Here is an 18,646-nt window from a genome sequence, read left to right as displayed (position 1 = left end):
CATTAAGTCTATAAACTTGAAAGATTGGATGAAATAAGGGTCTAGTGCTGCTCAAGCTTTTCTAATTATCCCACTAATGGCCAGAAGGAAAATAAAATTAAGACCCTCATTTTCTGACAGATTAAACCATTTCAAACATCAAAAATTAATGCACCCAAATGCTTCAAAAGAATAGAATATGTTTAGCGATGGCTAAATACGGGTGTGGGGAAGGAGGACAAGGAAACGATAATTTACAGTAGCTTGATCGAGGGCCATTCTGTGATGACACAGGAGCAATGAAACAGAGACAACTACAAAAATCCTTCCAACTTCCCGATAAACACAGAGCAGTTACCGCTGGGAAAATGTAAATTTACCTGTGTGTGTGTGTGTGTGTGTGTACATACGTACACTCTTGGTTTTCGTGATGGTTTCAGTGATTCTTGATACTTTACTAAAATATAGTAAATTCTAATTATATGAGTTTCTTGGTCCTCAACCATGACAACTAGCAAAAGCTACCCAGCTCCCTTATCTAAAGAGCACTGAGTAATTAATTAATGCAAAGAAACACAAGCAGTAGATACTGTACAAAGACATTGTGGGTTTAGATTTTCTCTTAGGAAGAGTTCCTTGAGGAAGGTTTGTATTTCTCTATTCAAGGCAATATTTATGTCTTCAATAAAGACTAAAATTGTAAAAACTGGGCAATGGATCTAGTTATAATAAATTTGGCAAGTCCTCACAGCTGTTTAGGCTGAAAGAAGAGAGTGGGAGAACACTATATCCATTAAACACTCCTTAAGTGTTCTATGTTTATAGAGAATCTTATAAGGAATTCTGCATCCATTCTTATTCAATACACAATACTTTTCAGCAGATCATATTTCATTTCTATGCCTTTTTGGCAAAATGAAAAAAAAAAAAAACCAACCATGTGGTCAATAAATGAATAACTTCTCCAGTCAAAACATTAATAAAAAACCTTCTTATACTTTGCCCTCAGATAAATGACTCATCAGAGTGCCCGGGGAAAATAAACTACCTCACAAAAAGATCAGTGAAAGAGAAAAACCTATCAGTCCCCAAACTGCAAAGGAATGAAAGGAAAACCACCCAGAAATAAGGCCTCTTATTCTACAGTCCGACTACACATGCTTTTACCCTCTGCCTCTACCAAGCAGTACTATTTGGGATCTCTAATTCTGTATCCACAAAATGAATAACTAAATGCCTGCTTTACAATATCTCATCAACTGCAAGCACACCTAACAGCCAGATCTTCATTTTTAAAACCATTCTCCAATGACAGGAACCAGGGCTCCTTGAAGAAATGGCTGATTCTAGGACTGAGACAGGAGACATACAAGATGACTATGCAGCATCTTGTAGTGCTAGAGTGTAGAGAAGTAGGAAAAGAAAGAAAAGGAAGGAATGAAGGGAGGGAGGGAGGGAGGAAGGAAGGAGGGGGTATAATGGCAGTTTGTCAAAGAGATACAAACGCCAACTAAGAGTTACCAATGACCAAACCTAGAACAATTTAAACAACAAAATAAAGTAGTATTAGATTATAACCTAAAGTATAAAATAAATATACACAAGTCCATATTTACATAAATGTGTAGACAGACAAACAGATAAATAAGAAGAAAACGTCATGAGCTATAAAGAATTCCAACTAATTTTTGTATATACTTCATCCTCAAGAAAGTAGAGCAGAATTCCCCACTCCTTAAGTGTCAGGAACGCATAGGGGCTCCTTAAACTCAAAGAACAGTAAGGAAGAAGGAAAGGGAATAACTTTACAGTGGAAAACCCTGACAGACTCTATCTCAGGCAGGTAATCAAGGTCATTGACAGTGATGCCATTTTGACAGTCAGTACTACTGATTTGATGTGATGACAGTGGCACTTTATCTCTGTGGTCCTCCTCTTGAAACCTGTAACCCCAGACTAATCATGAGAAGGGCATCAAAGACCACTTGGAGACATTCTACAAACTATTTGGCCTGTACTTCTCAAACTATCAAGGTCATCAAACACACGGAGAGTCGGACAAACTGTCACAGCCAAAAGAAGCCAAAGAGACATGACCACCATATGTAGCATGGGATGCTGGATGGAATCCTGGGATAGAAAAGGGACAAAGGATAAAAACTGAAGAGATATGAATCAAGTATAGACTTCAGATTAATAAAAACGTATCAATGTTGGTTCACTAACTGTAATAAATATACCATACTAATGTAAAACACTAGTAATAGCAAGAACTGGGTATGGGGAGTGTGAAAATTCTTTCTTCACAATTTTCTGTAAATCCAAACCTTAAAAAAAGTAAAGTTTATTTTTTAAAACGCCTGCCCCACCTTCTAAACAAGGCTAACTTTTTAAATAAGTTATGGAAGGGGAGCTGTTGTTCAATGGATATAAAGTTACAGATACACAAGGTTAGTAAGTTCTAGAGATCTGCTGCACAACATAGTGCATATAATTAACAATAAGGTGTGGTACAATATGGTATGCTGCACAACATTACAGTACAGTCAGCAATACAATTAAAAATGTGTTGAAAGGGTAGATTTCATTTTAAGTGTTCTTACAAAACAGGGGGTAAAAAAGCAGAGGGACGCAAACTCACGGAGGTGATGAATATGTTTATTACAATGATTAAGGTGATGGTATCATGGGCGGATGCATATATTCAAAGTCATCAAATTAGTATATACACTTTTTTATACCTTATCTCAATAAAGGTACAAAAGAAGTTTATGGAAGTACTTTGTTCACAGGCTACAAAAAGAAACAACCGATCGCATTTTATTTTGAAAGGCTACTAGAGATTTGTTTCCCACCTGAAAAAAGAAACTAGGTTCCGGTACGACACTGGGCGGGTCCTTCAAAGCGGATGGCAGGAGAAAAAGAAGTTACCCAAAAGAAATTATGAATTGGAAATGAATCACGTCAGGATGGTCACTTCTTGCCTAGAGTTGAGACCACGTGCAGAGATACACTGTAACCACTCTACCAAGGAATGTTTAGCACTAACAGAAATAATCTCTGTGCAGAAAACATGATGATGATTGTTGTACCGCAGCTACTTTCATCTCCTCGCCTTACTACTGTGTTTCTAGACAGGCAGAGAATACTTCTACTTCCTTGCTATGCCACTAGAGCTATTAATTTTATTTTTTATCTCTTTACTGTCATTGATTCCCCTATAAGTTATTTTAACATTCTTTGCTTTCTTTGGAAAGAACTGCTAAAAAACGGGGGGGGGGGGGGGGGGACCGGAAATTAACATACATATTGGTTTTGAAAATCATAGTTATAGGAAGTTTACTTGGATCTCATGCAACCAGACATATATGTCTCTCCCCAGCATCTTTTCAGAATCAGCTCTCCTTAAGCCCAGAGAAATTCCGCTGAGTCCACGTGTTTGGGTAAGGATGTCTCCTCCCCTCCAAGCCAGGAGTGGGCATATGACCCTGGTGTAACCCAACCGAGTATTCTCCCCCTGGTCACCTTGGTTGATTTAGGGAATGGGTGACCAAGCCAAATGTTGTCATCAAAAAAACTGCTTGCTCTTTTTCTAAGAATATAAAAGGTCTATAGTGGACTCGATCAGCAGCCACACTGTTGTCACATTTTAATAATCTGAGAATAAAGCAGAAGCAACAAACCTGAAAAATGAATACAGAAACAGAGTACCAGTGACATCATTTCAATTGCTCCCTAATGCAGTACTTAAAAACACCTTCACCTCGTGGATGAACCCATTCCGTGAGCCAACAAACAATAAACTGGCTTTGAATTAAGCGAGCTTGAGTTGGGGTATCAGCTGAGGTTGGATACAGATGCGAGTGTCAGCATACTTAAAAGGACGGTGGCTTGGGCATGACTGGAGTAGTTCTGTCTCTAGCGTTTGGAATGCAAAGTCAGGCAGTCAACAGCTGGAACACAATTCTGCTCCCCTAAGTCCTATAGAAAACACCACCATTCCCAGAGTCTGACCTCACCCAGTGGTGGTTTATGACAGCTAGACCTCCAACCATTGTATCGACATTCCACACAACAGAAATAAAGAAAGGATGAAGAGGTGAAGCAAAGGGAGTGCACTGGGTGACTTGAGACGGAGGCTTAGAGAATGCTTACTTACATCTGCTTACATCTCACTGGCTGGGACTCACCTGGCCACATACAAAGGCTTTACTTTGGGCAGCCAGGCACACAAGTAAAAAAACTCTTATCACAGAAAGAGGAAAGAATAGATATTGTGTGGACAATCAGTCTATGCCACAGCTGGGGTCCTATAATTTCCAACCAAGACAATTCACATAAATCCTATGGCTACATAGTAGGTATTCTTTCAATGACTGTATTTTTTAAAAAGGGAGCAAGAGAAACATTAAGGCATCAAATCATTGTAGTACTTATGTTCTGGAAATCCCACACGACAATGACACACATTTAGAGTTCAGCAATATTAATATCTGATTTCATAGGTGAGAAAATTAACATTGTGGGAGTAGAGCTTTATCATGTGGCCCAAAGTTGTTACAAATTCAGTAAGGATTAAAATCTAGACTATATAGAGAAATTCTCTAAAGAAAAAGACAAGAAACTCAATAGAAAAAAGTGGTAAAACATATGGATAAATGATTGACAGAAAGGGAAATTCAAATGGCCAACAAGAATATGACTTTTGGGTAAAGAAAAAGCAGACTGATTATACACATTGACTTTCGCTCTCTTCCCAATTCAAATAAAATGAGAAGTAATAGATTTTTCTTTAGGCATAGAATGTGAGATGAGTCAATAACAGGAAAAAAGAATTGGAAAGGCAAAAAAACAGATGGAAGAAAGGTAAATGATTTAACAGACCCTAGAAAGCTGAATACAGTTAGGCCAATTGTGAGGAAAACCGAGAAGCAATATGACTTATCCAAAAAAACCTTCCAAAATCTGGGAAGCTGTCAGCTCCATATGACTCTAAAAATGGCGGTAAAATTTAGCTAAAACAAGGGAGAATGGTTGGCAATCCCTCTAAAAATTAGTTAATCTCCAGATATACTACCTTAGTGAACACAGTTAGATGTCTACCTTTCCTAATCCTAGAAGACCAGCAGTTTATTCTCTGTATAGAGTAAAACCTGGGGCCTCTACTGAGATATGAGGGACACCACGTGGATGAAGGAATCCTGTAGAGAACACAGTGAAAGAGGGAACAGTGTGTTGAGATGTCCAGTTTTCTTCTTGTTCAGGTTGCAAACCTCATGCCTGGCCTATTCCTGTTGGCAGGAGTCTGGAAGGTCGTTCTATGGAGAACCTAATTAGCCCTAGAATCAAGCCTACAGATATTTCCTGCCACAGGGGCTCAAAAGTCGGTAGCACAGCCGGTGACTCTGCTGAGAGTGTCCACGAATCTGCTGAGTGCTCCAACCAGAGATGACAGCAATTATCAATGCATTCAGAAACCAAGAAGAGGATGTCATTTTGAAAAGATTACTCTAAGAATCAAAACAACAAAAAAATGTTTTAGAAATTAAAAATAGTAGTAAAAGAAGGGAGATAATAAATAAAAGGATGGGAAGACTATGAAGACACCATCTATCACAAAGTAGAATAAAAGAAAATAGGAATAAAATAATAAAAACATTGGAATATCATTCCATAATATCCAACATCTGAATATGGGAGTTAAAAAGAAAACTGAAAATGGAGATGGGGACGGCATCAGCCACAGACCCCCTTGCTCCCCATTTTCCTTCTCTTACTTCAAGAACTGAATAGGTGATGAAAATAAATTTTGAGATGGAACTCTTTGGAGGAAACAGTACCCTGGATCCTCTGACATGTCCCAACGCAGATGCTTGTTTATCTGAACTCAGGAAATGAGTGAATTTGGGTAAAAAGAGATTTCTGTATTTGGGGGAAAAATCTGTAAAACAAGGATTTATGTTTTGTCATTTACAAAATGATAGGACCAGCTGAGTACCCTGAAAAACTTGAAGAAAAGAGGCTACGCAGAGGCACATCACTGAGAAATTCAGAACATTTAGAACAAGAACACTACAAGTTTTCAGAGACAGAAAACTCAAGAGTCAGAGGAGAAAAGGCCATTAACAAAGGTACTAGGGGTCATAATGGCATCCAAACAGAAGGCAGAATAATGGAATACCCTCAGAACCCCAAAGGAAAATTATTTTCAATCCTGAATCCCAGATCTGACAACACTATCAATTAAGTACAAAGGTAAAGATATTCTTAACATGCTAGATGTCAAAAATGTACCTCTCCTACAATCTTGCTCCTTAGGAGGATACGCATAGTAAAGAAAGGAGCAAACAAAGGAGGAACCATAAGATAGGAGACAGAGGGCACGAAAAAAAGGAAAGGATGGTCGTGGGACCCCAGGCCAAGAGCTGTGCACAAGGCAGAGTAGGGCTGAACGCCCCAAGGATCTGACACAACTTTCTGTGACTCTGAATGCACAGAGAAAAGTATCAGACAACTGGGGGATTAAGCAGGGATGAGAATGCTCAAAATTCAGCAACCATGGAGCACCTGGGTGGCTCAGTGGATTAAGCGTCTGACGTCTTGTTCAGGTCTGTGGGTTGGAGTCCCATGTCGGGCTCCACGTTGGAAGCATGGAAACTGCTAGGGATTCTTGCTCTCTCCTCTCTGATCTTCCCCCACTTGCACCTTCCCTATCAAAACAAATAAATGAACTTGAAAAAAAAAAAAGAAAGAAAAGAAAACTCAGCAAACAAAATCAGAGGATAAAATCTATAGGAAAGGAAAAGTAATCATCATAGCACAAGTGTGAGAAGCACCTCTAGAGGTATACTTAGGTAAACATTTAACACTGATTTCATCAAGGCTGAGTCAACTACATTGGAGAGACAAGAAAGCTGTGTGCTTGGTGGGGGAATGGAGATGAAAAGGGCTAAATCCACATGTTACACACTGGGAGGTCCACAGATAAGGCTAACACTAAAGGAAATAAAAGAAAGAAAAAGCAATATAAACAGGTTATTTAGAGATACAATGCTTAAAAATCAAAAGAACCTGTACAAGTTGAGAAAATTTCCTTAGAGGATGGAAAAACAGTGTGGCGGGGGGGGGGGGGGGGGGGGCGGGGGGCGGCAGCAAAGAATTGCTGCTTTGTCTTCACAATCTCTGTTGGTCAATTTTGACTTTGTAAACTATGTGCATACAAAATCTTGATGAACATCAAAACTAAAAGATAAAACGAAGAAGATTTCTGATAGAAGCAGGAGGGTATTCCACGTGGAGTAATGAACAGTGAGGAGACCTAATACGTATCAGGGGTCACAGGGAGCCACGGGGGTCAAGACCGAGAACACACTGAGTCCAACCACATGGTGTGGTGGGGCGTGCAATTTACACAAGAAGAGTTGACACCAAAGAGGATGTGAACCCATTAGAGATTCTGAGCAGAGGACCCATGTGACAAGTTTAAGAGGATGAATCTTAGCAAGCAGGGAAGTTGGCAAGTGAGAGGCAGAGACTCCAGTCAGAATGGCATTTCAACCATTCAAGTAAGAATAAGGGTCTGAATTTCAATAAAGGCAAGATATATTCTAATGAGGGAGAGAGACTGAGGGAGAAGTGAAAACTCACTAGAAGTAAATACACATCAAAATACCACATATTACTTTATGCTGATCAGAATGAAGACAATTAAAAAAGAGAATAATAACAAGTTTGGGCAGTCGTTTGGGGAAAGGGAAAACTTTACAGACAGCTGGTAGATATTTAAACTAGTACAGCAATTGTGGAAAAAATAAAAATATGGCAGTAATTAATGAAATGAAGTGTGTTTATGCCCTCTATGATCAGGTAACTTCACTCTTCCTAAGGACACATTCTGGGAAATGTTTCAGGCAAGACTGTAGTACTGGGACTTAAAGGCATTCAAGATTTCCACTAGGGAATGGAAAAATAAATTATGGTAGATGGATGTTACAGAATACTACCCAGAAGTGAGAACTAATAGCAACATAAACGGAACTTACAGAATTGGGTGAACTGTAAGAAAAGGAAATGAGTTTTATAGCATAAAACCACTTGTAGAAAGTAAACACACACACTTACAAACACCACAGATAACTCCACAAGGTCTCCTCCATATCAAGGGACATATTTCAGGGACCTGGGAGAGTGTGCTTGGCTGCTGGTTAGGAGCAGGGAAGAAAAGAGAGGAACAGAGGGAGGGATGGGAGAAAAAGAAAGTGAAACAGCGAAACAGGGGAAGAGCCTTAGGGTACCAGGAAGGGAGGTGGAGCATGGACTGAGGAGTGGGATGGAGTCCACTATCATCAGAAGATCAAAAGCACCATCACCACTCACACCAAACGGACCTCTAAAGAGAGAAAGAGAGAGAAAGACAGAATTGGGATCAAGTAGAAAGAAGTAGAAGTGAGGTCAAATAAAAAGAAAAGACAAGTAGAATAAGAAGATAAGAATTCCACATCTGGCTCTCAAACCTTCTAAGTGTGTGGCCCAAAACGAATTATTTTACCTTTCAATGCCTCGGTTTCCTTATGTATTAAAAAAAAAAAAAAAAAAAAAAAAAAAAAAGGAAGATACGGTAACTTCTCAGAGTAATTGTGAGGATTAAACGATATCAGAAACATGGTACATACTGTGTAAGTTTTTCTAGGAAATAGTGCCGCAGATACACATTTTTATGGTTTGCCAACCTGCTTCCCATCAGGTAATTCTGAGAATTTACATTTTTTAATCAATTATTCTAAGTTTTTTTTTTTTTAAGCTTTTCTACTGGCCCCACTCATGAGAAGACTAGTACTGAAAATAAGTTTTTTGATACATGGAAAGGAAATAACAACGGGTCCATCCATCAAAGCTGAGAATCAAGTTAACTTCCAAGGAAGCAGACTATCTACACTGCCCAACACCACACTCCACCATCTTGGCCAGATCACATCACACACAATTCAAAGGAAGAATTCTTCCCCTGAAGCAAGTTCTTATTCCAGTTTCCAAAGTGTTAAAGTGAATGCTATTTGAACATCACAGCCATGAGAAATAAATTAAACAGAATCAAATGCACCCCCTCTAGATAAAGTCAGCCCTCCTGGTACCTGTCCATTTCTCCCATTACTATGGCTCATATGAAAAGTTGGAGGGCAACTAGCTTTCTCTCCTTTGCATGTACTCTGCTCACTTCTGCCTCATAAACTACCCAATATACTCTACTCCCTGGCTCTAGGCCTTTCTCATCACCTCTGCCAACCCACAGTCTTGCTTTCCCTCTAAAACCTCCAGAGTCTTCCCTGGCTGCCTTATACTCTACATCTACCATCACCATACCAGCAATCAGTAAGAAAGCTCATGTATATTAACTTATACCTAAACAGGAGAAAGCCCTTGCATCAATCAGGAAACTCTATTATCTAGACTTTTTTTGGTTTTTTTGGCCATATGTTCATAATGAGCATGTTCAAATACCTGCTAAAATAAACCGCAACACCTAAATTAAGGCATCAAAGTACACTTTAGATTAAGTATCAAAGTACACTTACTATCTTCTATAAGCTATTAAATAAAATATTTATAGCGAAAAAAATTTCATCGGCCATTTGTGGTGAAAAACTATATCAAAACATACTTCATAACATATTTAATACATATTCCTTGTAATATTTTACATTTCTTAAGGTTTATTTATCTTGAGAGAGAGAGAGAATAAGCGAGCAAGCTTGTCCAGTGGAGGGACAGAGAGAAAGGGAAAGAGAATCCCAAGCAGGCTGTGCGCTGTCTGTGCCAAAGCCCAACATGAACCGTGAGATCACGAACCGTGCGATCATGACCTGAGTTGAAACCAAGAGCTGGACGCTCAACCAACTGAGCCACCTGTGCGCCCCCATATTCCTTGTAATAGACAGAATTCTCAACTATTTCATTTAATGCTCTCAGTAATCCTACCAGGGTAGAGAAGGTAAGACTGCTCAAAGCCACAAGCCAAGCAAGCAGTAAGAGGTTGGTGCTGTTACTCACTCAACATACTGCCTCCACTGGCTTCAGTAACAGCAAGGACAATGCTTTAGAAAAAGTGGAGGTCAAACACCTGGATGCTGGACCTTGAGCACAACAGATGTTCCATAAGTAAAAGGAATGGCTATAAAGCTTAACATTATCACATAAATCTCGTTGAACAAAAAAAAATGCTAAAAATATTGCTTAAAGTCCTGTTAGTACATTGTTGAGAGGGAAAATGAGGTGGAGGAAAAAGAAACTCTTGTAGCACGTCTGCATTCTGCTCAGGGTAAAGGGTAAAATGGGACCTAGAAACTCATATTCATTGAGAAACGAGATAAATTCACTTTGTGGGATTAAAGAGTACAGAATGTTGCTATGCACATTTAAAGGTTTCTTTATTAGTTGTAAGAAAAGTAACGTGAGTCATATTTTTTTAATAAAATTCCAATCCCAGTAAATTTTCCATGTATTCCATCCTATAAAACATGATTAAGGTAGTATGCTGAATTTGAAACTGCTCCAGTAGACCTTCAAGGGGTATTTCAGACTACTCACAGTATCAAAATTCTTAGACCAAAGTGGGTTAAAAACAAAACATATTAAGTCGACCCCTAACTCCAAAATTTAAAAACCACTAGGCTACTCAAAGCAGCTAGGACAATTCACAAAAAGAAGTCAAAGCAACTAACTCAGTGTCATCATGTAAGCTTCCAGACACTTTGGCCAAAAGTAATGGATACATGATACAGAATATTATTTAAAGAACACTAAAGGTAGGGGTTCCTGGGTGGCTCAGTTGGTTAAGCATCCGACTCTTGATTTTGGCTCAGGTCATGATCTCACAGTCATGAGGCTCCGAGCTGGGTATGGAGTCTGCTTAAGGTTTTCTCTCTGCCTCTCCTCTGTTTGCGAGCATGCACACGCACATGCGACTGGCTCGCTCGCTCGCTCTCTCTCTCTCAAAAAACAAAACAACAACAACAACAACAACAACACTAAAGGCACTATCATCAGGAGCTGGACTCCTTTTTCACTGGCAACATACGTCCCACAGAGTGTGGCACTCACGGACATCTCTGCATCAGCTCCTTTGCAGTGGGCCCAGCCCCAAGACCTGACACTGACAGGAGAGGCTGGCAAGGAAGGGCAGGGAATAGAAACTTGGTTTTAAGATGACACAAGGGAACTTTGGAATTAGCAAGCTTAAACGACTCATTTTACAAATAAGAAAACAACCCCTAACTTACCCAGGAGTGCACAGCTAATGAGAGACCGCGTCAAGATTGGAGCCCAGGTGTCCCTGCCTAGACATTTTCTCCCAGCTGTGTGTCCTCCCCATTCGTGTCATTCTGGACACATCAGTGTGCTCATATATTTTACATATTTTACATATTATACATTATGTATAACGTACACAATACGTTAACATCAGGGTCTTTCACTCACTGGATAGTGTACTTTCCATTCTTGATAGAATTGCTTTTGCCCCATTTCTCAAAGCATAAGGAATAGGTCTACGATCTTACTAAGAAATATGACTCACGAGCTTAAACATTTCCACTGCACATCTATCCTGACTAAAAATCAGTGAGCAAAGATTTGACATTAAAGAAAATTAAAATTCCATTAAAATATTATACTTTGTATTTACACATGACATTGGTGCCAAAGCGTCCTGACATCCCTATGAAAAAGTGGGGAATAAGCATAGTAACTAACATCTTATGGACAGGGAAGTTAAGACAAAAGTTAAATTTCTTGCTCCAGAGCATTTAGCAGAATAGGCAACAATGAACAAAACATCTCAAGTCCCAGGATACCAGCGATTGACAACATTACAAAAATATTTTAAAAGTGACAGAAAAAATCATGTTAAGAAAAACTACCAAAGGCAAGCTAACCTGAAGTTTTAATAAGTCAAATTCTGCCCTGTGCATTCTCACCAAAATGCCTCGCAGTCTTAGCAACACAAAAGTTGGAAATTTAGACATCAGTTTCTCAAAGCTACTCCATTCACTTAAATGTCTTTAAAAAGCAAAACCTTGGCTGCAACACAATTTATTTAGAAGGAGAAGAAAAAATGATGCCTTCTGCTGATGGGCTACAATAACAAATCAGTGCAAGGCATTTGCCTTGCCATCAGAGTATTTGAAGATAGTTGTAAATTGTAATTTCCTGGTTCTTTACAAGATGCAGTAGAAAGCAACAAGGCTTACCCCAGCAGCTCTGGTTTCTGTATCACCGTGAACATATGATGCTCATCCCCAGAGTATGGAAACAAATTGTGGGCATAATCAGCACCCATTAACCTACTCCCCATGGTTGATATAACAAAGCCCTTCTCCCTCTGGGCTGGTCTTAACTTCTCTGTAGGCAGGTCTCACCAAGCCTCAGCACATGAAACAGTCAAGATGTGTCCACGGAATATTTTTCGTTTAACAGAGAAGGGTATGGATAAGCAATGGTGACAGTTGGAAGAAAAACAACAGCATCAATTTACCCTAAACACAGTTGTTCTAGGCAGTAGGCGGCCAGGAGGCAACAGCTCTAAAGCACCAACCCTAGGGCCAGGATAAACGGTTTCATGCATAAGGCCCGGGAACAAGTTCCAGGTGCAGCTGGCAGAGCAGGCATGGAAAACAACAGACAAAACAACCCCACGAGCCACCCTGGGTTGTACAAGAAAGGCAGAGGAAACAGGAACCATCTCGCTCGAGCAGTGCCAACCACCTTCAAAGGCTATTCTCAACCCCGTTGAGCGAAGATGAGTGTGCCTGGGATCACAGACAGACAAATGCAACATCCGCCTGGAAGAGGGCAGAGGAAGAAGAGTCCAGGGGTTCCCACCCAGAGAAGATGCTTGAATAGGATTTAAGAGCTGTGGGAAGTGCGGAGGAGGAAGGAAGGGAGAGCAGAGAGGGAGAAGGAGAAAAGAACGGAGACCACACTGTGATCTGAAGTGAAAACCGAGGACCATATTGAGCATACACATCAGTGCATCAGTTATGCAACATACATGTAACCCACATTTCACTGACTGTCACTTCTTCCGGAAGCATCTGCTAGGGAGTTTTTTTCTTGTATGTTTGTTGGTAGTGTGTGTTTTTTTTTTTTTAAGGCCGGCTTTTATTGCTCACTTGTCATTCTACTTACAGTAAAGATTAATAACACCGCATATGGTGTGTGATGAATAAGAAATCCAACTTATATGGCACTAGGTGTGAAATTATGCAGTATACCCCTTTGACTGTAGAAGAATCCTATTTAACATGAAGAGTTTCCTACACAGATAGAAGTGAAAGTTGTTCAAGTATTTGCCATGCTTTGGTCTACAAACAGGATCAGAAAAGTAATCTGTGAAAAAGAAAACTGGGCTACCCAGCTATATTGTCAAACTAAAAAATGTTCTTTCAAAGTTACAGTCAACTCCAACTCACCAAAAATCTAGTCAACCAAAAAGCCAAGATGACCGTAATTTGTTTTGGCTATAATTCTACATGTAAAAGAGGAGTGGGAAAATATTGAGAAGCCATGTCTGCCTCCTCTGGGAGGGAAGGGGAGTGAAATTCAACTCCGTGTAACAGAAGTCTGCATTCTTCCCCTGCCATTGTGGGGCCTAGTAAAGAAGGAAACAGAAGACTCAGAAAATACGGTCTTCACATGAGCAAAAGGAGGTCCAGAGCTGGGTCTGGTCATCAGAGCCAGAGAAAAGTTGTAATACTCTGCATAACTTAAGAGCTCACAGTTATTCAAGTTGCTGGGAGCCATTGAGGAGAGCAAGAAAGAGGGTTACACACTATGCTGGGCTGCCAGGCCCAAGCTGTTGAAAACTGATGAGGGAATTTTACTAACATGGTCTAGGACCCAATTTCAAGCTTTTTGTTCCTGAACATCTAACTTTTCTATTTCCCTTGTCTTCATAAAGGTAATTCCACATGGTCTTTGTAATTAAAAAAAAAAAAAAAAAAAAAAAAAGCCAGGGCAAGGGGCTGTGTGTGTGCATGGGTAGGTACAAAGTGCAACAGGGACAGCCAGTTTGAGACGGTGAGACACAAGCAGAGCTCAGGGGCCTCCTGTCCACAGTCTCCACCCCATCCCCATAGACCAAGAGAAAACCCTGACCTCCTCCCATTACTTCTGAAAACGGGCTAATTTCACTGGACTCTCAGAGAGCAGGTTACAGCAGGTTTTGTACCAAAAAGACAGATTCAAAACAATCAAAAGGGTGGCTACTATGACGTCTTTTAGAACCAGAACACTCAGTGTAAGTTGAATTATCTATCACTGAAGAAGCGAATCTTCCAGCTGTGTCAATGACTTGCCTCCACCTCTTAAAGAGGAGTAGCAAATTACTTTTCCTATCAGCTAGTCATGGACACACAAGAGAGACGAGTTACATCATTTGCTACAAACTGCAACTTAATTCAACACCTCTGAGAGAAAACATATCATCTGCTTTTAAGACTAGCATAAGAATTCAAATATTATTAGAGACAGCAACGTCTTCAAAGTTATTTTTGCTATACATCAGAGAAATCAGGAAAATAAAAGAGGGGAATGGTAACATGCAAAGGGAAAAGAGAAAGACAAAGAGCAAAAAGGAAAAAAGCCAAGAATATACACTCAGAAGGAAGAAATGAAATGAGAGGAGATATGGGGACACAGGGAGGGAGAAAATTAAAAAAAAAAAAAAAAAATGAAACAGTGGATGAATTCACCCTCCATAATTTTTTCAAGTTTAATTACTTATTTTGAGTGAGAAAAAGCACAAGTGAGACTGAGTGGGGGAGGGGCAGAGACAGAGGAGGGGGAGAGTCCCGAGCGGGCTCCAAACTGTCTGCGCAGACCTCGATGCGGGGCTCAAACCCACGAACCATGAGATCATGATCTGAGCCAAAATCAAGTCGGACACTTAACCAACTGAACCACCTCTCCTAACTGTATGTAATTTATTTTAAGTTTCTTAGAGCCTCAGTTTTCTCATCTGTAAAACAGATACAAAGGAATGTTTCTCATAATTTGATCACTTAAAAGCAACATATAAAAATATATGAAAGTATGTGTGTATCCATACACAGCCCAGAGTTAGATGTAGAAGGAAAAAGGAAATCTGAACATACAAAATGACCATGAATGAAACCTGCCACTATGAACTCGGGGCTATTAGTCCTATTATCTACTCTCTCTGAAATGTTCATTGATCTCTATTCACAGGTTTTAATTTCTCAATCTTTATTCCTTACAGAGCATTTATTTCAGTCCACCAGAAGGGAAACTAACTTTCCAGGACGCAGGGGTAAGGGCAGCGGGCCAAATCTAGACCTTGGTCCCCTGTGTAGAGGACACAAAGGAAAATGCATCTTTCAAACAAGGGCCTTGAAGTACTGAACAACAAAGTAACAATATTAGTCATCACAAGTCTACATTTCTTTTGCTCTTTCTACAAACCAGGCACCAAGCTAAGGTATGCAAGATCTATTCTTTCGAAACATCACAACAATCCTTTTAGATAGGTTCTATTATTAAGTTTACCCTACAAATGAGGAAACTGAGGCCCACAGACATTAAGTCACTTGTCCAAGGTCCCACAGCAATAATGGGTGAGATAGATTTCAAGCCCAACATTTAAAAACTACACCAAATCTCATGAATCCTCAAGTACCTTCTAAGTATCAGAGAAAGCATAAATTACATCCCAGAAAGCCTTAATCTAACCCCCCTGCACTGTTTCTTAATTTGCCCCCAAAACGGCAAGTCTACTAGTGGACATATAGTAATCTGCAATTCAATTCATATATCTAATTTCCAAGATACTTCCTAGGCTGTGAGGTTTCAGGTGAGAAAGACACTTTTGGGTCTCAGTTTTTTCATCTGTAAGGGCAAAAGTTCCAAGTGATGCCCCAAATTTTGTCAAATAAAAAATTACTTTGCAATCCCTTCCCCCACCTTCCTAGGAATCCCAAGGCAGTTTTGATCTTCCTGCTGAAACATGATGGAAATCTCTGGATAAAAGTCTTTTGGAATAGTCTGAAGGAAGCAGTCACCTAAATAAAGGTTACATTACTTGGATTTCACATTGCATAAATGAAGGCCATGCGGTGTCTTGAACCTTGACTTTATAGGAGAGCTTTGTTAAACTTTTAACAATGAATAAGAAACGTCAAGGGCTGTGCCTGTGAAGCTAAGAATTTTAAGAAGTACACAGGAGCTCTTCATGTGTCAGTAATATAGAAACATCTATGCCAAATACCTTGGCTGTTTCTTTTTCTTTTGCACCAGGGCCTGCTGTTCAGAATGAAAGTGCCAGCAGAATCTTCCTGAGTTGTCTGAGACTGTGGTTACCCTACTTCTAATAAACAAGGCAGCTTCCTGTCTCTGGCTTCCCATTGCTCAACTGGGGTTGAATCATGGCAGCTTTTCACAGTCGTGACCCCTGAGTGCCCTCACGCTAAAGAGTGTCTGCTTTGATTCACTCCCCGTTGTAGGAGAAGCTACTAATCAGAGAACACCTTACTTTGGGGGTTGAAAATACCTGCATCAGTGAAGCTGAAAAAGAGTTCATTTCTCACCCTCAAACTCAGTATCTCATTATGTCTGAATTTACCTCCATTTGGTTGATGTATGTGGACTTTTTCTCAGTCTCTAAAGGGATGAGGCTCTGTGTACACTTTTAGATGGTTTCGGAAGTGGTTAAAATAGCATCCGGTAGATGATTCTCTAATCAAATACTCATTTATGCTTTTCTGAAGGATCTTGAATGACAGGGTCCACACGGCAGAGTTCAAAATCCGAAAATTAAAATGCATCTCAGGTTAAAAACTTTTTTCTTCACAAGTGATAGATCTTTTTCTTAAGGGTTTGAAAATGCAACCTAACAGGATATTCTCCCACTTTGGGCCTGTCCAACACAGTAATCCATTTGTTTTCAAGATACTGATAAATTATACATATATATATATATCCCACTTCCTTTACTTTGCTCAATCTCCTACAGGATTGCATCAGCAAAAGGGCAGGCTTTGCATCTGCAACCTTTTCAAGTAAACGAAAAAAGAAAAAGAAACCACCTCGCTCTATAAACAAAAGATTTCATCTCCAGCTTTCTGCCATCCCGTTCTCCTTACCCATGGCAACCCATTCTGTGGGACAGTCTTGGCATCTTGATATTGAGACACTGCTTCGGATAACCTGTAATAACTAAAACTCCTCTTCCCCTCCTTCTGCCTGGGCCATTACACTCGCCCTCACGCTTCCCAGAGATGTCAGAGTCCCAGCCGGTGTGAAATGCTGATGCTGTCAGTCAGCAGGAAAATTTTCTGCTTCTGCAAACCTCTCTCTCAGAGCTTCCTCTGTGCCGCACCTCCAGCTGCCTTGAAGCACCGTGTCAGTGTATTAAAATAGCTCTGCACTGATGACTTCACTAGTTCTCACAAACAGGCCAGTTGGCAGAACTCTCAGGCAGTCTGCTTCTAACGGGAGGACATTTTTTCTTTCCCCACCACCCCTAATATGAATATTCAGTTTCATTTTGACTCCAGAGGAAGCCTCCTTTGTAAGGTTAAGTGCAATACAAACCTCATGCAAAAATTTCAAAACCCTGCAAAGAGGCCTGAACTAAAAGAGCCAACCTATAGCCAGTATCGGGCACCCCAGTCTGTATTAGCATTTTTTGTGCTAAACTTCAAGGACATCAAAACTGCTAGGTATACTAACCTTATGTAACATGTTCTCATTTCATTCATTTTAGGGCCAAATATCTTCCTGAAGAATGTCTGTGATAACCGATAATCAGACTTTTAAAGCATTATTTCTCATGTTTGCTCCTTTGCCACAAGAAAGCTGGCATACAGTATCAAAGTAAAAATTAATTACCACTACACCTAATAATTAATGTGTCAATGGTTTCTGAAATTGAAAGAAAAATGTGTAAGGCATTCATGCAACAGAAGAGGTGCTCTGTATGGGATCACCAAATATTCTTATAATGTTGATAATTTTCCCTTATAGAATTTTTCACTTCCTTTTAGAGTAACCACATGCTAGTAAGAGAATATTCTATAGAAAAAAAAAAAAAAAAAAAGGACCTTCTGATGTTCTGGCAACATAACTCAGTGCTACGTCCACACTGCACTTCGATTCCAAAAGAGAGCGTTTAGATTAACTGCTTCAGTGCCCAATGGACATAAGATTTATGCCTGGAGAAAAAGCCCCCATATGATTGTATGGACATAGAACTAATGAAATAATTTGGTTCACTGGTTTAAGATGGTTCCTCTAAAAGGGGTACAATCACTGTTCCCAAAAGAGAGAAAGGCACTAACATTCTTCTCTCACTGCCCCTCAATCCCTCTATGTCTGTCACAAACGGCATCTCCATGGCACTGTCTTCTTGCAGACAGGATGGCAGGAAATCACCTCTCTCCAGTAGTCCCAACCTAAACATCAGAAAGGAATCTTGAGAGAACACACGGGCACATATATGAGAATGAATTTTTCAAATGCAATTTACAATGATCTGTTTACTCCATAAATATCTGCTAAGTATCCAGCATGTGGCAAGTACTATCCAGAGCCAACAAAGACAAATACTGCCCTCACGGATTTCACTCACTCAAAGATTTTTTAGTTAGGTATTATA

The 18,646-nt window shown here is 39.9% G+C and overlaps 1 protein-coding gene across 7 annotated transcripts in view; it reads right to left on the bottom strand.

Annotated features, from left to right (window-relative positions):
- KLF12 (KLF transcription factor 12) overlaps positions 1–18,646 on the bottom strand; it is a 438,687-nt gene that overhangs the window by 349,962 nt on the left and 70,079 nt on the right. Inside the window, exon 1 of one of the 7 annotated variants that reach the window (XM_060636998.3) lies at positions 17,133–18,048. The exons of the other annotated variants lie outside the window; for them this stretch is intronic. The gene's annotated coding sequence lies outside the window, so the exon portion shown is untranslated. Of the gene's footprint in view, positions 1–17,132; positions 18,049–18,646 lie in introns of those variants that run through there. 7 annotated transcript variants of the gene reach the window in all.

The sequence above is a fragment of the Panthera onca genome, chromosome A1, assembly GCF_046562875.1.
Source record: "Panthera onca isolate mPanOnc1 chromosome A1, mPanOnc1 haplotype 2, whole genome shotgun sequence".
Classification (NCBI taxonomy): domain Eukaryota; kingdom Metazoa; phylum Chordata; class Mammalia; order Carnivora; family Felidae; genus Panthera; species Panthera onca.
The sequence above is the reverse complement of the archived record's forward strand: the minus strand, read 5'-3'. Positions and strand labels throughout refer to the sequence as shown.